The 23,178-nt window shown below is 43.0% G+C and overlaps 1 long non-coding RNA gene across 1 annotated transcript; it reads left to right on the forward strand.

Moving 5' to 3' along the window:
- Window positions 1-10,029: 10,029 nt before the first annotated feature.
- Window positions 10,030-23,174, forward strand: LOC309356374. Its single transcript, XR_014162733.1, has 3 exons — window positions 10,030-10,241; window positions 21,830-21,909; window positions 23,126-23,174. It is a non-coding gene; the product is annotated as an uncharacterized lncRNA (long non-coding RNA).
- The last annotated feature ends 4 nt before the right edge of the window (window positions 23,175-23,178 follow it).

The raw sequence follows: 23,178 nt of genomic DNA on the forward strand, positions 1-23,178 counted from the left end.
TCAATGAATCAATCAATCATTCCACCTATGACTTCCCCTCCCTCCTTCCATGGTTCCCTCAAAAATTATGCTATTCTTACTCCAATCCTATTTGCGTTTTAACATATTTACACTGAGTTTTTAAGTTTTCTGCAAACATTTTCCAAGCTTCTTCTTCTTTGGCGATCCCTCATAGCCAAGTAAGATTGTCTTCCATGTACACGGTCTTAACAGTGAGTCCATAAGTGACTGTGGAGGCCAATTCTGGATCTACACATCCTTCCACAGTGGGGGGGTCATAGGTTTCCGGGTGGGAGTTGGTCACGGTGAGGGTTTGCCCAGCGTGCCTTCCTCTTAGCATGTTTCTCCCTTGCATCCTGAGTTCGAGTGTTTTCAAAGCCCATGACACCTTTGGTAAAGGCTGTTCTCCAACTGGAGCGCTCGCAGGCCAGTGTTTCCCAGTTGTCAGTGTTTATCCTACATTGTTTTAGATTTGCCTTGAGAGAGTCTTTTGTTGACCATCAGCATTTTGCTTTCCATTTTTAAGTTCGGAATAGAGTAGTTGCCAGATTAGCATGGCACTGCACACATATGTCTCTTGCAGAATCTACAGAATTCTGCAAGCTTCTCTCCTCACAATGAAACTGGCCCTATCAAGAGCTGCGCCTGAAACTTTCTAGCAGAAGGAGTATAGAAAGACTGCAAATCCTGCTTTCCCTTGTCAGAATAAACAAGAGTGGCACCGCCTGTGTAATTTAGCTGTGCGGCGAAGCATGTTAAATTATAGCTCACTTTAATCTGCCCCTTTTAACCACCCCACATTCCATAACTGTTGTCTCAGCCCAGCATTCCAGCTCTCTGAAAGCTTTGACCGTGCACCCTTTTTTTACAAGAGGCTTCAGCCTTATGACACACGAATCAGACAGATGGCACAACCACCACCCCTGCAAAAAGTTTTTGCAGAGCACCAGACGCTTCCAAACCTTTCCTCCTTTCTTTTTGGCTGAAAAGTAAAATGCATTGCATTTGCATCCAACATAGTCCATACACAGGGAAACAAAGATTATTTTAGCAATTATGTACCCAAAGCCAAGCAGGGCATTTTGAAGCCCAGCACTAAGTGCCCCCTCCCATTGCTTGTGGCTTTAAGGTACGCCAGATTTCTCATAGCCGAAGGCCAGAAACCCCTCCTTAGTCCAATAAAACTGTAAGAACCATAATTGGAGCCCTCACAGCAAAGTCAGTTTAACCAGCACTTCCCACCCCAAGGCACAGCAAGGTTAGCCAGGCTTCTGTGAGAAATTCTGCCCCCATAGTCAGGTTGCCAACAGCCCAGGAAAATAGCCTGGTGTCTGCTCTTGTGTCTTTTAACTGCCTTCCAGTCTGCAGGAATCAGCAGAGGCTGCTTTTCACAGCATGGAGATTAGAATGTTGCCACCAGCTGCAGCCTGCAGATCATGTTGCAGTTAGAGGTACAAGAGCAGTTGCTGGTTGAAATGTTGGCAACTCTACCCCAAAGCCCCTCAGGGGATTGTATTTTAGTTTATTAAGTTCTCTTTCCATTTCTTTTAAAAAAGCCTTTAATATTTCTGTATGCATGAGAATATTTGGGTGAATGAGTTCTTTAACTGCTCACATTCAGAACTGGGGATGTAGAACTGGATTTATAACTCTGGGTGTCTTCACAACTGCCTTTCTCCAAAGTAATTAATCTGGTTCTGCTTTTTTGTGAATACCACAGTCACTATTTTTATCCCATTTCATCTTAATTCCCAATTTCTTCCCATTTGTTATGAACATTCCTTGCTCTGCAACAATAACAACAATAATAATAGTAATAATTTTATTATTTATACCCTACCCATCTGGCTGGGTTTCCCCAGACACTCTAGGCGGCTTACAGAATATATAAAACATAATAAAGCATCAGACATTAAAAACTTCCCAATACAAGGCTGCCTTCTGATGTCTTCTAAAAGTTGTAGTTTTTTATCTCCTTGACATCTGAAGGGAGGGTGTTCCACAGGGAGGGCACCACTGCCCAGAAGGCCCTCTGCCTGGTTCTCTGTAACATCTCTTCTCACAGTGAGAGAGCTGCCTGAAGGACCTCAGAGATGGACCTCAGTGTCCAGGCTGAATGATGGGGGTGGAGACACTCCTTCAGATACACAGGCCCCAGGCTGTTCAGGGCTTTAAAGATCAGCACCAACACTTTGAATTGTTCTTGGAAATGCACCAGGAGCCAATGAAGATCCTTCAAGACTGGTGTTATTCCTGGTCATCAGTCTAGCAGCCACATTCTGAGTTGCCTTCAAAGTTAGCCCCATGTAGAAGCGTGTTGCAGGAGTGCAAGCGGGAGATAACCAGAGCATGTACCACTCTGGCGAGACAGTCTACGGGCAGGTAGGGTCTCAGCCTGCGTACCAGATGGAGCTGGTAGACAGCTACCCTGGACAAAGAATTGACCTGTGCCTCCGTGTACAACTGTGAGTCCAAAATGACTCCCAATAGCGACAGGACAACACCTCCGGGTGCAAATGGCCACAACGTCTTTTGATTACTGATGTAAGTAGACATTGGGTATGTATCCTGAATAAGCCAATCCTGATTGTTGCCTGATTGTTCTATTAGGGTCGATCCTGGGTTGAAGGATCCCCCATGATGCAATCAAATGGGGCAAACCCACCAGGCCACCACTTGAAGTTTTATGGCCTGTTAACCCCCATCTGCAAAGTTAAAGGGACTTTTTAAAAAATCCAGTACCAGTTGCACTTGGTTCAGTTTGCATGTAAAGGCAAACCTACTAAACTCTCCAGGATGGTGATCCAAGTCACATGATTTAAGAGAGAACAAACCATTGATCTGACTGAAATTTGAGAAGATCTACAGCATGGCCAAGTAATAGATTTGTTAGCTGTTTCTGAGTGACCAGCATATATTTCTGTTCAGGCTGCATTTACAATAAATTGAAAACTTGAAAATCTGCTTAGAGGTAAATGACCCCACTGTGTTCAGTAAGTTCTGCTTCCATGCAAGTGTGCAGAAATGCAGCCCTTGTTGGTTCATCTGTTAGGTTAATTGGTTTAAAACAGTTTGTCAAACTGAAAAAGTGTTTCCAATTAATCAGGCAATAGAACTGTAATTCACACACACACACACACACACACACACACACACACACATTTATTCAAATGGCAAATACCCTCAGAAGAGGCAGCCACTCCTGTATGAAAGAGGAGGATACCTCCTTCTAAAATATTGGTGTTTGTTTCTTGTAGAATTGAAATATTCATTTTGAATGAACACCCCTCACTTCCACCAAGAATGAGGTGGGTGGGTGGCATTAGAACAGAAAGAAAACAGTCTGACACATTATCACCTTGACTATGTCAGATTTATATAAGATCCTACACACAAAATATTCCCAGGGAGGAACAGTAGCTCTTTTTAGGCATCTGACTGAATTGCAAACTCATCTGCTGCCAAAATTAAACTGTTTTCTTTGCTCGTGCAATTCTCCCTGGAGTGGGGCCAAGAAAGAAGAGTTGTGCTGTGAAATTATTTCATTTTTGCTTGGTGGGCAAATACTACCCCATACCTAAATAAACTGATTATCATTTTGTATATGTTGTGAAAATATGGCTAGTCTCTATGTAAAGGAGTTCAACTGCTCAAGCTGAAAAAGACAAACCTGTTGCAATCACTTCTGCTTTACAAAATTGTAAACAGAATGTTCACTGTGATCCCCAGTCAACAGCTGGCCAATTGATGACCCACATCAAAGGGAAGGGATTCATTATGCCAGTACTATTTCTCATTTTTCCAATCTTAAGTTAAGGTTTCCATTTGTCTGCATCAGTTTGTGATTTTTCAAATAAGAAGTCTCATGAAAATTTGTCAGCATTTTAGTGCAAATTTCTCCCTATGTACACATATTTAATACAATTTTGTCTGATGTATACATTCTTGCAAGTAATTCCCCCCTATGCATTCACTTTTTTGTATTTTTAAAGTAATATTTGTACACTTCCTCTATCAAGCATGCCTTTATTTTTTATTTTTTTATTAAAGAATTTCTTGATTTACAAAAGTGTGTGCAATGTCCCTCTCTCATATTTTTTTCCCTATGTAACATTTTTACAGATCGGTTTCATTTGTTGAGACATTAGGAAGAAAAGGCGGGGAAAGGGGAGGGGAAGCTTGGTGGGGGTGAGGCTGGGTGGCGATGTTTCTATTTTACTTAATATATGTGGGGTTTGGTGTCAGCGTTGCTTGTGCAGGTTCTCTGCTGTTCGCTTGTGTTCCTTTGGTGGTCAGAGAGGTTGGGGTTGGCCTAGGGTGTGACTGTTCATTTGTGGTTGGCTGTGGTGGTCTTTGTTTTCATGTGTGAGTGGGGTCGGTAGGTGTTTTGGATCAGACAAGCATGCCTTTATACACGTTATTAGCTTGGAACACCACATTACAAAATTTAGAGAAGTGCACATTTTGAAGGCTGTGTTTGTTTGTATATTGTTCTGAAAATCTGAACCAAATTGGATTTCTCCCCCATTCTTAGTTGAGGGGTAGGTGAGTTTTAGGTCATCTCCTTACGCAGCACAGTAAATTCAGAGATGAAACACCCCCAGCAGACAGCTACCAACCTCCTGTTTGACGGCCTCCAGCCAAGGAAGGCTCCCCCACTCCTCTAGATAGCAAACTGCTTCTACAGTCAAGAAGCCTCTCTTAATGTTTAACTGAAATATGCCCTCATTAGATCTAGTCCTGAATTATGGATCAGTAGCAGATCAGAGAGCAGATCAGAGAGCTAACACCCCAGTGGACAGGATCACACTTCAAAACGACCTTGACAGATTAGAGAACTGGGCCAAAACAAACAAGATGAATTTTAACAGGGAGAAATGTTGCACTTGGGCAAAAAATATTGCACTTGGGCAAAAAAAATGAGAGGCACAAATACAAGATGGGTGACACCTGGCTTGAGAGCAGTACATGTGAAAAGGATCTAGGAGTCTTGGTTGACCACAAACTTGACATGAGCCTACAGTGTGATGTGGCAGCTAAAAAAGCCAATGCAATTCTGGGCTGCATCAATAGGAGTATAGCATCTAGATCAAGGGAAGTAATAGGGACGCAGGTGGCGCTGTGGGTTAAAGCCTCAGCGCCTAGGACTTGCCGATCGAAAGGTCAGCGGTTCGAATCCCTGTGGCGGGGTGCGCTCCCGCTGCTTGGTCCCAGCACCTGCCAACCTAGCAGTTCGAAAGCACCTCCGGGTGCAAGTAGATAAATAGGGACCGCTTACCAGCGGGAAGGTAAACGGCGTTTCTGTGTGCGGCTCTGGCTCACCAGAGCAGCGATGTCATGCTGGCCACGTGACCCAGAAGTGTCTCCGGACAGCGCTGGCCCCTGGCCTCTTAAGTGAGATGGGCGCACAACCCCAGAGTCTGTCAAGACTGGCCCGTATGGGCAGGGGTACCTTTACCTTTACCTTTTTATTCTGCTCTGGTCAGACCTCACCTGGAGTACTGTGTCCAGTTCTGGGCACCACAGTTCAAGAAGGACACTGACAAACTGGAACGTGTCCAGAGGAGGGCAACCAAAATGGTCAAAGGCCTGGAAACGATGCCTTATGAGGAACGGCTAAGGGAGCTGGGCATGTTTAGCCTGGAGAAGAGGAGGTTAAGGGGTGATATGATAGCCATGTTCAAATATATAAAAGGATGTCACATAGAGGAGGGAGAAAGGTTGTTTTCTGCTGCTCCAGAGAAGCGGACACGGAGCAATGGATCCAAACTACAAGAAAGAAGATTCCACCTAAACATTAGGAAGAACTTCCTGACAGTAAGAGCTGTTCGACAGTGGAATTTGCTGCCAAGGAGTGTGGTGGAGTCTCCTTCTTTGGAGGTCTTTAAGCAGAGGCTTGACAACCATATGTCAGGAATGCTCTGATGGTGTTTCCTGCTTGGCAGGGGGTTGGACTCGATGGCCCTTGTGGTCTCTTCCAACTCTATGATTCTATGAGATCATTGCTCTCTTCTCTGTGACAGCCCCTTCAGGTTTATGGAAGTGGGTGATAATACCCCACCTTTCACAGTCTTCTCTGAGCTAAACATTCCCAGTCCCTTCAACCATTCATCACAGGACTTGTTTTCCAACATCTTCATCTCCTTCCTTTATCCACATCCTTCTTAAAGGGCAGTGTTGAGAATTGGACATAGTATTTCAGTTGATGTCTGGCTAGTGCAAAATAAGGCAGAACCATTATTTATTGTCACCCGGAAACTTGGCGTGTCCTATTTTCAGAGGATATTTTACTGATGTGAGACCACATGGAAGAAAGCATAACACATGCTACATGTACATCAAATTTCTGTAATTGTTTCTGAGGATGATGCATTGCGGGGGTCAGACATCTGCAAATGCACTCCATGTGAGAGAGACATTGGATTCAGTTCCCACTTATAAGCTAACTAGTTCCCAAAACAATACATGAGCTGAAACACAGCAATCCTTCAAAATTAGCACTTCTCCAAATTTTGCAATGCAGTTCCCCAGCAGACAAATGTATACAAAAATGCATATGCAAGGGTAAAGTGTGCATAAAAGTGCTTATATTATGCTGTGAACCGTCCTGAGATCTTCAGATGAAGGGCAATATACTACTAGTAGTAATAATTGTAATTATAAAGATTTCATGAAAATAACATCTGAGATTGCACTGCATAAGTGCAAATAAGGGTGCACGGTCTTGCCAGAGTGGTGCATGCTCTGGTTATCTCCTGCTTGGACTACTGCAACATGCTCTACGTGGGGCTACCTTTGAATGTGACTTGAAAACTACAACTAATCCAGAATGTGGCTGCCAGACTGGTGACTGGGGGTGGCTGCCAGCCCTAAAGGATCTACACTGGCTCCCAGTACGTTTCCAAGCACAATTCAAAGTGTTGATGCTGACCTTTAAAGCCCTAAACGGCTTTGGCCCTGTATACCTGAAGGAGCATCTCCACCCTCAATGTCCAGCCTGAAGGACATCTGAAGACATCTGAAGTTAGCCTTGTATCGGGAGGTTTTTAATGTTTGATGTTTTATGATGTTTTATGTGTTGGAAACTGTGCAGCGTGGCTGGGGCAACCCAGACAGATGGGCAGGGTACAAATAATAAAAATTAATGTCATTATTATAAGATGGTGTTGCAAAAATGTTTTCTTATTTTAAAAATGTGCATGAGGACTTAAAAAAGAAAGCAATCACAAATAGATGTGGAAATGTGGAGAACCAATCTTAGGATTGGAAAACTGAGAAACTAAGAGAACCCAAAGCCCCTACTCCATGTCTCCCATTACACTGTAGATCCTCTGCCCCCTCAACTGCAAATATCATTGCCTGTTTCCAGATGGTGCCAATGGGCCCTTGTGCATTCTACTCTTGCACCCAGCTCTCCTTGCAAGCAAGGGAAAGAGGACCTGCTCTACAGCGGGCAAAAATTGCCATTTATGTCAAGCCATCCTCTTAAACAAACTCCAAGCCTGACAGCCCTTCCCACAGTCTAAGTGCAGGCATCCATGAAGGCTAATTTCTGTATCACTGCAGTTTCCCTGGGAGGCTGCCTCTTTGGCCATTCACCGTCAGCATTCCTTTCGACTATTCAGTCTGTACTTTGCTCTGACCCGGCATGAGTTTATTGTCAATTCAAGTTAGGACAATAAAGGGCAGAGCCCACCCATCCTGTGCAAACCCGATTATCAATATTTGGGACCTGAGTGAGAGCACAGATCAACATGGGAAGCTGCTTTATTGTGAATCAGGCCTTTGGCCTGTCTAGCCCAGTGTCATCTGATCTGAATGAGCACCTGCATTTAACATTAAGAACTGGTGTCTGAGTTTGCTTGTTTTCATCTTTCCTCCTCATCTTTTTCCTTTTGTGCCATGTATTTTAGTTTGTAAGCCACAGGCCAAAGATTGTCCTTTTTTATTGATCTGTAAGTAGCACTGGGTTGTTGTTGTTTTTTATTTTAAAAAAAGCTTTAATCAAAGAAATATGACAAATAAATGTAAAGCAATGCACTTCCATTCTGTTCTGGCTTCTCCACAACGTTATGTCTCAGCATCGTCTGAAAATGCCTTACAGGTCCTTGGTCCGTCCATTGGTTCAGCAGCAGCAGCAGCAGCATCTCTTAATTTTTCTCAAGCAGATCACCCACCTCAGCCTTTGCTAGTAGAGAACCTTCTATCTGCCAATGCCAAGGAAGTGAAAAGTGATCGCTCAGGAGTGGAGTATGTAGCCTGAGTACAGCACATGCCTTAACAGCTCCACAGTAGATTTCAGGTAACAGAACTGGGGAAGACCTATGCCCCCTAGAGAGTTAGTGTCAGCCAGACTGGTAGGCAGTGGACCAGGTGATCCAAAAGTTTGGGTCATCCTAAGGCAGCTTCATGGACCATGAAGAGCTATGGATCCTCTCCCCAGGCGGATGCTATGTTTGCAAGTGAAACACGCTTTGCTAACCAGAGTCTAGAATATTGTTGGAGTAGTGCTGAGTGGAAGGAATGGTTGCATTTAAGGGAAGTGTCATGCAAGGCAATAATTCTGCTGAATAGGGGGCAGCCTTCGCCTGTCGGCTGTCTGAGCATCTGGGGCAACTAGCAGCTGCTGATGTCTGTGTTCTGAGAAATATGTTCCCACATGATACTGTGCATTTATTTACTATGTTTTAATCCCCACTCCTACCCACAAGGGGCTTGGAGTCCCCCTCCTGACTCTCACAACAACCCTGAGAAGCAGGTTATTGAGGAACAGAGATGTAGTTTGTGATTGTTTAGCTGGAAATATCTGCATTGAACTTTGGGCTTGTGTACACGCATGAGTGGCTAAGGGTTTGCATGCAAACAGTCCCAGGTCCAGTCCCCTAGTGTTTCCACTTCAAAGGGAGCAGGCCAAGGGTAGATATCTGCCTGGACAGCTGCTGCCAGCCGGAGTAGACAATACAGTGGTACCTCGGGTTACATATGCTTCAGGTTACACACTCCACTAATCCAGAAATAGTGCTTCAGTTTAAAAACTTTGCTTCAGGATAAGAACAGAAATCAGGCTCCCACGGCGCAGCAGCAGCAGGAGGCCCCATTAGCTAAATTGGTGCTTCAGGTTAAGATCAGTTTCAGGTTAAGAACGGACCTCCGGAACGAATTAAGTACTTAACCTGAGGTACCACTGTACTGAGCTAGACAGAAGATCAGTGCCCTGAATCAGTATCATAGGTGCTGGAGCCTATGATACAAAATTCCCTATGATACAAAAATTCCCCATGAAGGTACCAGACACACTGCATGGCACCCATAGCCCCAGGCACCCATGGTCGCAGGCCCAAGCTGGCCCTCCTGATTGGTATTGGGTACAGCTCAAGCCAATATATTTCTTTTTGTACCATTCCCTGTAGTAGCGATAACAACTATGCTAACACCAAAGGCTGTCGCTTGCTATTTAAAGTTGGCAGCCATATTCCAAAACCAGCTCAGCCACACAGCAGTAAAGATGCTGTATGAGGGCGGGATATGTGTGGTTGTTCCCAGTTGTATGGCCTATTGACTGCTTTTCATGTTGACATCCAGCCCAAGTTCATTTTGCTCAAAAAAGGATTAGATAGAATTAATGCTATATGCCCTCCTTTCCCCTTTTCCCAAAGAATGTTGAGCTGTGCACCTAATGAGGACCCCATAAAGGGCTATTAGGTCCAATTGTCCCAATTATGCAGATAGCGGTGAAATTTCAGCAGAACAGAGAGGGTGTGTTTCAGATTAGAAGTTGCAAGCTTCCAAAATCCAGCTGGCCTTTTCTGTTGAGCCAGCATTCTTACAAGTTGCTCTAAGCCACTTGTTTGGAAAAGGGAAAGAAGATTTAACAAATTGGAGATTTGGGTGCTATCAAAGTCAGTATGCTGTGCCTCGTTCTGCCATGAGATGGAAACTCCCTCTGGGCAGGGAGATGAAGAGTCATGGGACGGCTAAAGGATTACCTTCGAAAAGAGTCATGAGACTGGTTTGAACAAAGAATCAACTCACATGCTTATCATATGAGACACTCTTCTTAAAGTGAGGATTCTGGTGGACTTTAGAAAGACTGGGAGTCCTAGCCTTTAGAAGAGATTAAACAACTCTGTAAGCAATAGAAAGGAAAGTGGGACAAAAGCTTAAACTTTAATTCTGGTTATCTCTGTTCAGTGTCCACCATCTTTCCATTCTTCAAAGTAAAATGTTCTGCGGAATAACAGGTAGGCTGACTTATTTCAAATTCCATGTTATTTCATCATTGCCACTGAAACTTATTTACGTGCATTTCATTTATCAAGATGATGATGAAATATGTAATTTTGGATGTTGAAAAAGAGGGTGCAAGAGCTGCAGTGATTTACCTTTGTGTTTGTTGAATCTGGCAGAATTACTATGAAAGAGGTTGCCAGAGAAGATAGGATAGAGCAGCAGTGAAGCTTAGAGGCCAGCATGCTAAAGATGCTTTCATGAATATATGTGGGAATGCTGGAATGAGACCTTGGCATTGCAACACCTCCCCAAATCTATAGCTCCTTCCAGTCTCTAGGATTTAAAAACCCTGACCTCATTGGTGTTTGCCAGGGATGTGCAGTGACCACCACCACATATGGAGAAATAGCCACAGTCTTCCAAACAAAATTCATGCTTATCTTAAATTCTTCCAATATTTCTCCTCAGAAGGAACCCCCAAATTTACCTTGATTTTCCTCTTGGCAAAATTTAGTCAGACAGTTCTCATTCCAGATGTGAATGGATAATTTTTTCATTGACTCAAAATTCCCAATAGGACAATTGGTGTAGGCAAGAAGCAGACAACATCCACTGGACTAATTAACAAAATAGACTGTTCTCTGTAAGTCATAATGTAAGACACAATTTTTCAGAAGTTATTGAAACGCTGCTTGCTTCCTCTGAAATTCTTGTGAACCTTCTCCTGACCAAGAAATATCCAAGTGTGTCTTTAAACTGTAATTTGGGTGGTAACTAAATGAGGACACGCACACACCTTTAAAAAATATTTGATATTATCTGCTAGAATATTTTTGGAGGGGCCATAAGATCCAGGTAGATTTCGATGGAAAGATTCATGACCAGAATTGTGACTTTGGGTACCTATTTGTGGATTGGTGCTAAAAAAAACACAAAACAAAACTTGCTTTTCTCCAAAGTTATTTCATGGAGGAAGTATATTGTCTCCCAAACTGGCCATGGTTCCTATTTAAGGAGATAATCCCCTCCCCACCTTGCATGTTTCTCATGCCATATATTTCTACCCTCCCTTGAGCATCGTCAAAGGAGCCCTGGCCAATGGTAGCTGGTGGGGTCCTGCAATAGATTCTGATGGGGGAAAACCAAGCCCCACACCCTTGTTGCCAGGGGGCAGGAGGTGGAGGTAGCAGGAGGCACAAAGTGGCAGGCAGCTGGTGTCAGAACCATGCAGATCCTCGAACGCTGGCTTGCTTTTAATTCTGGAAGGGAAGGGGCCACCCCATGTGAGTTTGTCCTTCTAGCTTCCTGCATCATCCAAGCAAGCAGTTATTCCCTGGCCTTTACATGGCAGCCCAAGGGAAGCTTCATGGTTGAGCCGCCTCCACTCTGTACATCGAAAACAGCCAGCTAGCAAGAAATTCAACAAAAGAGGTTCCAGCTGCATCCTCTTGGGAGCTGCATGATGATGGTGATGCTGACACAAGAGGACGGTCCATTGTTAACCACTGACCCGAGATGCACTTCCAAAGTGGCTTAAACTTTGGTATAAAATTTGGTGTCGTGGTTGATAGTGACCTTGCTGGCTGTGCTACATCTTTTCCTCTCCTGTTGAGCAGGGTAAGACCCTGAACACTGCCATTAATCTGTCATAATCCTTTCAGAGTTCTTTCATGCAAAGGCTTAGTTAGTTTCCCCAAACATCCAGGGAGCAACGGCTAGCCGTCTTCCTGGAGAGCCCAAGAAGACCTTGCAGAACATCCCCTGGGCATCCCACTACTGTGTAGAGGTGAAGCCAAACCAAGAAGATGCCATTTCTCTAAGACTGTATATGTTTTCACTACAGTGTTTTCAGTGGATTATAATCAAGCTTTTGGTAAGAGGATTAAGCCTCCTACAGCAGTGAAACTTCAAAGGCCTACTGTACGTATGTTTGTTAGCTTTTCCTTCCAGTGATTTATTGCACCTGCCTTTGTCTTCTCATTATCATGAGGAATATGCAGTAGGCAGGTATCAGCCATGGGAAGACATCAGTGGGCTTTGCTTGTTGATGTGGAATACCTAATCACACTTCCCAAACCAAAATGCACACCAGAACAGCTGTTCTTTAACATTTGAATTTTTCCAAATTTTGCGATGTAGTTCTCCAACGTAGGAATGCTTCTTTTAAAAGGGGAAATATATTCGGGGGAAATGTGCACGAAATGCACGTATCAGTGAAAATAATGTACAAAAATGCATTATATTGAGGGGAATTGTTTTAAATGTGTGCTTTATACAAAAATGCATACAACAATGTGTATGTTGTGGTGCAACAGTTAAAGTGTTGGACTAGGAGGGAATGTTCCCTGTGTGCTCCATGACTGGAGGGTTGTTATGGTCCAATCTCCACATGTGCTGTTGTTTCTTCTAGGGAAATGTAGCAGTGGAGGGGGGTTGGTAATGAGGGGGGGTGATTAGCTGTTTCCCCACCTTTGGGTGGTGATATGGGGACAGCAGCATTGCATGAGCTCAAGGTGTCCTGCACAGGCACACATGTGCCAGACTGGTGCACGCACACAGACTGGCGGGTGGACATGCCAAGGGTGTATGCACCCCAGCGGGTGGAGCGCAGAGGGTGAAGGAGCCCACCCCAGCACCCCAGCCCTCGCTGCTGACACTGCCAGAGCAACCAATCAGGGCTGTGCTGTGCCACCTGCCCACCTGCGCAGGGGAGAGCCTGACCAGCTGACACGGCACTTGACGGGCACAAACCAGGCACCCCCATGCCAATGCCCCCAGTGCGGCCCAGTACTCCTGCTTTGCACCCCCTCAAAAATCCATGCCTGGGGCCATGCTACGCCCCGTATGGGGTTTTCTCAAGGGTGGGTGAATGCTGCTGGTATAAACACAAGTGTTTATAGGTTTTTGTTGTTATTATGTAAAACAATAAAGGTGGGCCTCTTCCTCTCCCTTTTCCATTTTGTCCTCACAACAGGCCTGTGAGGTAGGCTAGGGTAAGAGATAGTGACTGGCCCAAGGACACCTAGTGAGCTGAGTGGGTATTTCAAATCCTTTTTGCTCAAAAATGAAGAAAAGGGGGAATTATATATTTATTATGAAGTATTCCTAAATACCCACAACAAAGAAACACAAGGTTGCTTTTAAACTGCAGACATACCTCAGAGATATTGAGGGTTTGGTTTCAGACCACCACAATACAGTATAGCAAATATCACAGTAAAGTGAGAAAGTTGTTTCCCAGGGCATTTGAACGTCATATTTCCAAGACAGTGCAGTCTGTTAAGCCAGGCCACCCTGGCTGCAGAGGGGGGGGGGGGGACCCGGCTCCAGCCCTCGCCAGCTCCTCTCCCATGGCCAGAAGAGGGACGGCAGTCGGGGGTGGGAGGCTGGGCTGCTGCAGCTGCACCCGTGTCCTTGTGAGGAGCACTATCTGCAAAGCACAATAAAACGAGGTATGTCTGCATTTAGATCTTGAATTTATCCAAGCTTGAGCATCTGAGCAGAATTGTTGTAAATTTTAAATCACTTTTGACACTCCTCTATTTGAAACACCAGGCATAGCCTTGCATGGAACATTTGTACCGCCAGCCTAATATCAGCTGGTGAAAGACTTCCAGAAACACAACTAGCTGGCAAATCACGAAACTTGAGATCTTTGCATGGTTTAAGGTCGGCACTAGAGGAGATTTTCTGGTCAGCATTGGATGTATTTTTAACAGCTTTGTTAAAAGAGACTGTAAAGAGTTCCAAAAGGACCTCTTCACCGGCAGATAATAAGCAGAGTAACCTTTTTGGAATGATATGTATGGAGCTATAATTATGGGGAATGATTTACCTGCTGATTTTCTGTCTTTGGGCCTCTCGTTACCTGTGTGTGACCCCTGCTTGATTTTTGACACTGTCTGCACCTGGGAAAGAGGGTTCAAATTTGTATGTGATATCCATTTTATGCATATTTGAGCCACCTTTGATAACTGTAGCAGGACCCAATCTACATATACAGTCTTCTGGGCCCAGAAAATCCCATCTCATTTCCACCCCACCCCATTCACATGCCATAGTCTTCAGGTTCAGAGATATTTTAGTCATGGATAAACCTTCCAAAATTATTCTGGGGCAGTAAAACCTCTTTCCTGCTGCCCAGAAAGGAGAAAATTATATTTCTATATTTCTATACCACATCATGTGTAAATGTCTTATCTATCCCTGACAGTGAGAGGACAATGATAATTCTTTATGAACAGAAGGTGGACCCCCACACTCAGAACAGAAGCTACCTATACATTCTGCTTTTGCCACCTGTGACCACCTCGCCTGGGCTACTTTTGTTCCCAGAAGTGCTCCCAAGCTCCTGGGTTTAGAAACATCACCATTTGGGAAAACACAGAACAAGGAATCCTAGTTTGGGATAGTGAATGGTTTGGATTATTGGAATCTGGGGACATGCCCTTTCTTCCTTCTTCTGTGCAAGTTAATAGCAAAAATTATCCATGGTGCGCACTGGTTTCACATCTTTGTTGACTATGGCCCCAAATCTTGTTCCTGGTTCACTGAATTGCATTTTCCATTTTACTGCCCATTCTCTCAGTTTGGAGATGTCTTTTTGGAACTCTTCACAATCTCTCTTTTGTTTTAACCACCCTGAACAATTTAGTACCATCTGCAAACCTGGCCACCTCACTGCTCACCCCTTAACTTTAGATAATTTATGAACAAGTTAAAATGTTTTTTTTAAAAAATATTTTTTATTAATTTTCACAAACATAAGAAATAACAAAACATACAAGACAAAAACAACAAAACAAAACAAACTAACACATAATGTGACTTCCCCAAACCTCCCCTTCACTGCATCCTTAATTTTAAAATATCAATTCTTAGCAATCCTTCGTTCAAATTCAAAACTATTTTTCCTTAAATTTTTCTCATATTTCAAATTTAACAGCTATAATTCTGTATCTCATACCCTTTGACATCTCAACATTCCGGAATTTTACAGCAGTTCTTAAGATAAATTTTAAACTTTCTCCAGTCCTCTTCCACCGTCTCTCTCCTCTGGTCACGGATTCTGCCGGTCATCTCAGCCAGTCCCATAAATTCTGTCACCTTGGTTTGCCATTCTTCCAGAGTAGGTAGTTCTTGAGTCTTCCAATACTTTGCCAGTAAAATTCTTGCCGCCGTGGTTGCATACATGAAGAATGTTCTGTCTTCCCTTGGTACCGTTTGGCCGACCATGCCCAAGAGAAAAGCCTCCGGTTTCTTAACAAATGTCCACTTAAGGATTTTCTTAATTTCATTATAGATCATCTCCCAGTAGGCCTTAATCTTTGGGCAGGTCCACCAAAGGTGATAAAAGGTTCCTTCACATTCATTACATTTCCAGCAATTGTTATTGGGCAAGTGATATATCCTTGCTAGCCTGGTTGGGGTCATGTACCACCTGTAGATCATTTTCATTATATTCTCTTTTAAGGCACTACATGCCGTGAATTTAATGCCTGTGGTCCATAACCGTTCCCAGTCTGCAAACATAATATCATGACCAATGTCTTGTGCCCATTTAATCATTGCTGATTTTACTGTTTCACCCTGCGTATTCCATTTCAGCAGCAAACTGTACATTCTAGACAGATTCTTAGTATTGGGCTCCAATAATTCTGTTTCTAGCTTTGACCTCTCCTTCTGGAATCCTACTTTCCTGTCTTGCTTAAACGTCTCATTAATCTGCTGGTAATGTAACCAATCTCGGACTTTAGGTTTTAATTTCTCCATACTCTGTAATTTAATCTTTTCACCATCATATTCTAAAATGTCACCGTATTTTGGCCAATCTGAATCCATATTAAGTTTTTTTACCGCCTTGGCTTCCAGGGGTGACAACCACCTGGGGGTTTTATTCTCCAACAAATCTTTATAGCGGTTCCATACATTGAACAATGCTTTCCTGACAATGTGGTTTTTAAAACCTCTGTGCACCTTTACCTTGTCATACCATAAATATGCGTGCCAGCCGAAGTTGTTATCATACCCTTCTAAGTCTAAGATGTCTGTATTCTCAAGAAGTAGCCATTGTTTCAGCCAGCAAAAAGCTGCTGCTTCATAATAAAGTCTTAAGTCCGGCAGGGCAAAGCCCCCTCTGTCCTTTGCATCAGTTAAAATTTTGAACTTTATTCTGGGCTTTTTGCCCTGCCAGACAAAGTTAGATATGTCTTTCTGCCACTTCTTGAAACAGTCCATCTTATCCAAAATTTGCAGTGTCTGAAACAAAAACAACAATCTCGGCAACACATTCATCTTAATAACAGCAATTCGGCCTAACAAGGAGAGTCTCAGCCTAGACCATATGTCAAGATCTTTCTTCACTTCCAACCAACATTTCTCATAGTTATCTTTAAATAAATTCACATTTTTAGATGTTAAGTTCACCCCCAGGTATTTGACTTTTTTTGTTATTTCCAAACCAGTTTCCCTTTGAAAGTTCTATTTTTCCCCCAACGTCAGATTTTTCCCCAGCACCTTTGTCTTTTGCTTATTTAATTTAAAACCTGCCACTTGACCAAATTCTTCAATAAGTTCTAAAACTCTTATTGTACTGGCTTCCGGTTTTTGCAAAGTCAAGACTAAATCGTCTGCAAATGCCCTCAGCTTGTAATGCTTTGCTCCCAATCGTATTCCTTCTACCTGCTGGTCCCTTCTAATCATGTTCAACAGTACCTCCAGGGCTGATATAAACAATAGAGGGGACATTGGGCATCCCTGTCGTGTCCCTTTTTCTATTGGGATTTCGTCCATAACCATACCATTCACAATTAGTTTAGCTCTTTGTTCAGAATATATAGCACCTATACCGTTTTCAAAGTTTTGGCCTACCCCCATCCCTTGGAGATTCCTCTTCATAAAACTCCAACAAATATTGTCAAAGGCTTTCTCCGCATCCACAAAAATCAAAACTGCTTTTCTATTTATGTCAGTCTCCAACAGTTCCAAAATGTCTATAATGTTCCTCACACTGTCTGACATGTGTCTCCCTGGGAGAAATCCTGTTTGGTCTTTGTGAATCTCCTCTTGTAACACTTTTTAAAATCTTTTTGCTAGGATATCTGCAAAAATTTTATAATCCACATTTAAAAGTGATATAGGGCGGTAGTTCTTAACTTGATGTTTCTCAGTTTCTGTCTTCGGTATAAGTGAGATGAATGCTTCTTTCCACGATTCGGGAGCCTTTTTCCCCTCCAAAATTTGATTGCAGACTTCTTTCAATGGTTGTATCAGCCATTCCTTCAATGCTTTATAATATCTCGCAGTCAGCCCATCTGGTCCTGGTGATTTCCCCAATTGCATATTTTGGATGGCACCCTCTATTTCTTGGTCTGTAATTTTCTCATTTAAGATCCTCTTGTTCTTTTCCGAGATCTTTGATAGACCATACTTTTTAATAAAGTCTTCAATCTCTTGTTCCTTCTTTGGCCCTTGAGCATATAACTTCTTGAAAAAGCTTTGAAAACAATTACTGATCTCGTTTGGCTTGTTAATAGATTTACCATCCACTTCGAGCGATGTCACCGTATTCAGCTTTTGTCTCTTTTTCAGTTGCCATGACAGGAGTTTCCCACATTTATCTGCTGATTCAAAGGTTTTTTGCCTCATTTGTTTTATTTTCCATTCTATCTCCTCGTTCACCAGTTCCATGTATTGAGTCTGGTAGTACTTTATTTCCCTTAAAATCTCTTGGGATTTAGGTTTGGACCTCAGTCTCTTTTCTCCTTCCTCCATTTGTTTCCAATTTTTTTCCTTCTTCTCATTCTGTTCTTTCCTCTTTATGGAATTTTGCTGAATCAGGAAACCTCGCATCACGGCCTTACTTGCGTCCCATATTATTCTTCTTTCGACATCTGATCTTAGATTTATCTCGAAGTAGTCTTTCAATGTCTTTTGGGCCTTTTTATAGATTGTTTCATCTTTGAACAGGGTGTCATTCATTCTCCATCTGAAGGTTCCAGCTATTGTCAGTTTCATTTCCATCCTTACTGCATTGTGGTCTGAGCAGGTTTTTGGGCAGATTTCTATTTTCTTGACCCTTGGTGCCAGGTTGCTAGAGATCCATATTTGGTCAATCCTAGTCCATGTCATATTTGCTTCAGAGAAGAAGGTCCCCTCTCTTTCCAGAGGGTTCCTTGTTCTCCAAATGTCAATCAAGTCCATGGTATCAGTCAGTTCAAAAAAAGTCTTCGGCAGTCTCCCATTCTTTGAAATTATTTGCCTTTGTGCTTTATCCATGTTTGTGGAGACTACTCCATTCAAATCGCCCATCAATATTATTTTTAAATCCATAAAGTCCATTAAAGTCTCATGCAACTTCTTGAAGAACTCGGCCTTCCCCTCATTGGGTGCATAAACTCCTACAATCAAAATTCTTTCTCCATGGGTTTGAATTTCCACTGCCAGGAATCTTCCTTGTTCATCTTTAAAGATCAATTTAGGTTCCAATTTTTCTTTAACATAAATCACCACACCTCTTTTCTTAACTTTGTCTGAAGAGATAAATTCTGATCCTAATCTTTTATTTATCAAAAGTTTCCTATTTATCCTGGCAATGTGAGTTTCTTGCAAGCATATTATGTCCAAATTTTCTTTTTTTAATATATGAAACACCTGTCTCCTTTTTCGAGGATGGTTCAGACCATTACAGTTCCAGCTCACAAGTTGCAGAGACATTTTTATTATTGGGCTGCTTTCCCACCGACTGCTCCAAGTTCTTGTTCCTCGTCTGTAGGTGCTGGGGCTAATCCAAATGAGAGGTTTGCTATGTCCGGTATTTCTCTCTCACTTACAGTTCCTTTTTCAAAATCCTCAAAATTTCTCTCCAAAAACTGATCTTTGTCTTGAATTGTTTTGATCTTAATTTTCTTCCCTTTGAGGTTGAAAGACAGTCCTTGTGGATATTCCCACCTAAATGGGATATTGTGTTTTTTCAGCAAATCCGCTAAAGTCTTAAATTGGGACCTCACCTCTAAAAAGTGCTTAGGAATATCCTTGAAGATCTGTATTTGGGAATTCTTAACAGTCAAAGCCTTCTGGTAATGTAGGTTCAATATTTTGTCTCTTTCTTCCTTGGATCTTAAACTGATTAAACAATCCCTTGGTTTCTTACCTTGTTTTCTACCAATCCGGAAGGCCGAAGTAATTACAAATTCATCTTCTTCCCCTTCTAATTCATCAGTCCAAAATTCTTGAAGCTTGTCTGTAAGAAATTCTCCCAGGTTGCCCTCTTCCTCCTCTGGTACTGATCTCAGTTTCAGATTTTTATTTTTCCTCTCTAGTTCCATAAAGGCCAAAGCTGCATCATGTTCATGAACTTTCTTTGCAATGGGTACAAATTTTCCCTTAGTGTCCTCGGCCGTGCACCTTGCGCTGTCGGCTATTTTCCTCGTTTCTGTGCTTTCTTGCACAAGGCGATTTATAGAATCTGTGTTATTTGCTATTGCCGTTGTGTTCAGGTCTAGTCTTGTTGTTAACTCTGTCAACTTCTTAGAGTTATCTGTCAATTTCTTGGAGTTCTCTGTGGACTGCTTGGTTAGTGCTTCTAAAGATTTATTTATTCTGAGCAGTGCTTGTGTCATGGATTCCATTGATGCTGTTGTTCCTTTTTCCTGTGCAGCTGCGGCTCCTGATATGGAGCCTCTTCTTTGAGTCTGTTTCTGAGCCTGTTTTGTTTTGCTTCTTGTTGCTATCTCATCTAGTGGAGTGCTCATAACTCAAGGTCGTTCACACAGGAAGGTTGCAAGTGGAAAATCCCACTTTTCTGTTTCTGACACAATGCAACTGTCTCTCTCTTTTAGTCCTCTAGAGGGAGAAGTTAAAATGTGCAGGTCCCAATACTGGCCCTTGGGGGTGCTACATCTCTCCATTGGGAGAATTGTCCATTTATACCTGTACAACTCCATTAACCCCAGCTGGTCCAGGCTGGAGGGCACAGTTTGGCAGAGGCTGTTCTATGGGTTTGCTTTGATTCCAGCTGTAGGTCTATTTGTCAGCAGCCAGTACTGTATAGCTTGGTGCCAGAGGCCATGCTTTGTGTGCAGAAGTCCCCCCCCCCCATTCAACCCCTGCCATTCCAGTTAGAAGACTCAAACAAGCAGGCAATGGAAAGGGCAAGAGCCTTTTTTGCCCTCTCCTAGGACTCAGGGGAGCTTCTGCCCATCAGAGAAAGCAATACATTAGCAGACCCTCCAAGGGTCCCTATTTTCCAGGCACAGTCCCAGATTTACAGACATCATCCCAGTTTCTGTTTTGAGTCCGGAATGTCCCACTTTTCCTTAGGATGTCCCTATTTTCGGTGGAGAAATGTTGAAGGGTATGGAGTTATCTGACCCCCAAGCCGTCTGAAGGCAATCCTGTATAGGGAAGTTTTTTAAATGTTTAATGTTTTGTTATGTTTTAAAATATGTTGGAAGCTGCCCAGAGTGGCTGGGGCAACCCAGTAAGATGTGTGGGGTATAAATAGTAAAATTATCATTATGGAATTGGCCATCCCTATTTTCATCGGAGAAATGTTGGAGGGTATGCATTAGTTAGACAAATAATCTGGCTTGGTATATAAGGCAGTGTCTTGTATTCCAAGTTGGCTGCTAGATATACTTGCTATATAATATACCTTTCCCCCATAGGATTCTGCCCGGATCCTGAGGACTTTCTCTGCATGCCCCCATTGAGGGAGGTCCAGAGGGGGACAGTGAGAAAACAGGCCTTCTCTGCAGTAGCCCCCACCTCACCTGGTTGATGGAATGCTCTTCCCAGGGAGGCCCACCTAGCACCAATGTTATCATAATTCTGGTGCTAACAAAGACATTTCCTAGGCATTTGAGCAGCACCAATTATATGACACTGTACTGCTAAATCTGGTTGCTGTTTTGTTTAAATAATGCTTATGTGATTCTTACTGTTTTTTTAAAAAAGACTTTGGTTGTAAAATGGTTCCAGACTTTTTTAAAAGTGGGAAGCAATGTATAAATTGAATTCACCTAACTTAACCCAACCTACTTGTAGTAGTAGAACTTAATGCAAGACTCCGTCTCCACAGTACAATGTAAAATTTGACTTTCCTAACAGTCTTAAGAGTTAAGCACTCTGCTTAGCTGGTTCAAGTCTCGTCTTGTTTTTCTTTTGTATTTGTAGTTCTTTTTTCTGGGGAGTGGGGTGATTTGTTTGACTTCCTTCAATCATTGTTATTTCAAATTTAACCAAACCTACTACCATGTGTCAGAACAACCCATCAAAGGGGCCCAGTATCACACATGCAAGGACCATAGCTGTCAACTTTTCCTTTTTTTAAGGGAAATTCCCTTATTCTGAATAGGATTCCTCGCAAGAAAAGGGAAACGTTGACAGCTATGGCAAGGACACACCATTTGAGACTACATTTGATCTTTCGAGCCCCTCTGTTTCTGGTTAATAGGAGGGAGGGAAAAGCCACCACAACAGATGCTCTTAAGATGTGCTGCATTTTTGTAAACTAGTCTTGAAATACATCCTTTTTTCAGGTAAACATCACTATCTACCATGTGACATCAAATTATTTTTTTCTTCCTTCCCTCCTTAGGGTCAAAAAGCTTGGATAGAAAAAACCTTTTTCAAGAGGGAGTGTATCTACATAATTGCCAACAGCAAAGATGCTACCAGGTGACCCATCTTCTGCTTCTGCATGTTGGTTTTGCGCACCAAACAAGCAATCTTTTGTCAGCAGCAGGAGGAGCAGCCCTCATGGGAAAATGGGGGGGCAGGTGCTCTCCCTCCCCAGAATTTGAGGCAGTCACTTTCATTGCTCAGAAACAACTAGGGCGTGTCAGCCAGGATCAGGCTCCAGGCAGCTGGGCTCTAGGATCAGGGGGGAGCTGGAGTCAGTGCAAGTGGGAAAAAGGAGGAAGCTGGTCCAAACAGGCAGGTATTGTGTACCAAGGCAGGAGTAGAGGGCAAGAGGGCAAAAAGCAGGTCACATTAAAAGACATGCAGGGGGCAATTTCTAAGGCAGCTAGAAGGTGCAGGGGGCTATTTTATTTTTTAAAATCGGTATTTAGACAGCATCCTACATAATTAAAATGTCGTGGCAGTGTTCAGAAGTTTAGGCAACTTGCTCTTGACTAGGGCTTTATAAGGCCTGGTAAACTGTGACTGGTCCTCGAGGTCAGCTGACAGGCTGCTCAGGCAGGCTGGTTCTGCAGCCTCGGTGGTACCCTTGAAGCAGAGAGCTCAGGCTGCCCGTGATTCAGAAGGAAAGATGCTGGAGTCTGGCTTCTTGGGGCCCCAGCTGAAAACCTTCCATGGCACCTTATAACTGAGAGAGAAAGGGCAGACTTCTAGATGGTATAAGCAGATCTGACAGTTTTCTGTGCCTCTGCTTGTGTGTGCAGTGCTGCATGGAACTTGGCAGAAGATGAGCATACCATTTTGGCCCCAAAACATGCTCTGATACGCGATTTTTATTCCCTCCTCAGGGTCTAACTGATTTGCTTCATCTTTTTTATATAAATACTTGAATGCCTGAAAACAACCCCCAAACTTGAATGCCTGAAAAAGTGCCCTGATTAGTCAGGTGTCAGGATTCCCCCACTCAGCATTAAAACTGCAGATGGAAAGCACTATGTCTTAAAAGAGGTATTCTCCCCCTTTCTCATTCAGGAGGGAATATCCATTCTAAGGAAGCAAGCCTTTTCTTTTTACTTGTATGAAAATATATGCAAAATAAATCCCTTAATTAATCTACTAAAACTCCTGTAATCAACTAAGTCCCTGTTCTGCACCACAAGGGGCAACATCCCTATTAGATTTTTAAACATGAAGAGGGGAATGTTCTAGGTCAGCTGCTGGCTGCAGGCTCACAGTCGCTCTTTGCCCTCAGGTGCTGCTGTGGCCAGCTTCTTACACAACACACCCCAATTCCTCCGAGTATAA

Source organism: Podarcis melisellensis (genome assembly GCF_964234715.1).
Source record: "Podarcis melisellensis genome assembly, chromosome: 14".
NCBI lineage: Eukaryota > Metazoa > Chordata > Lepidosauria > Squamata > Lacertidae > Podarcis > Podarcis melisellensis.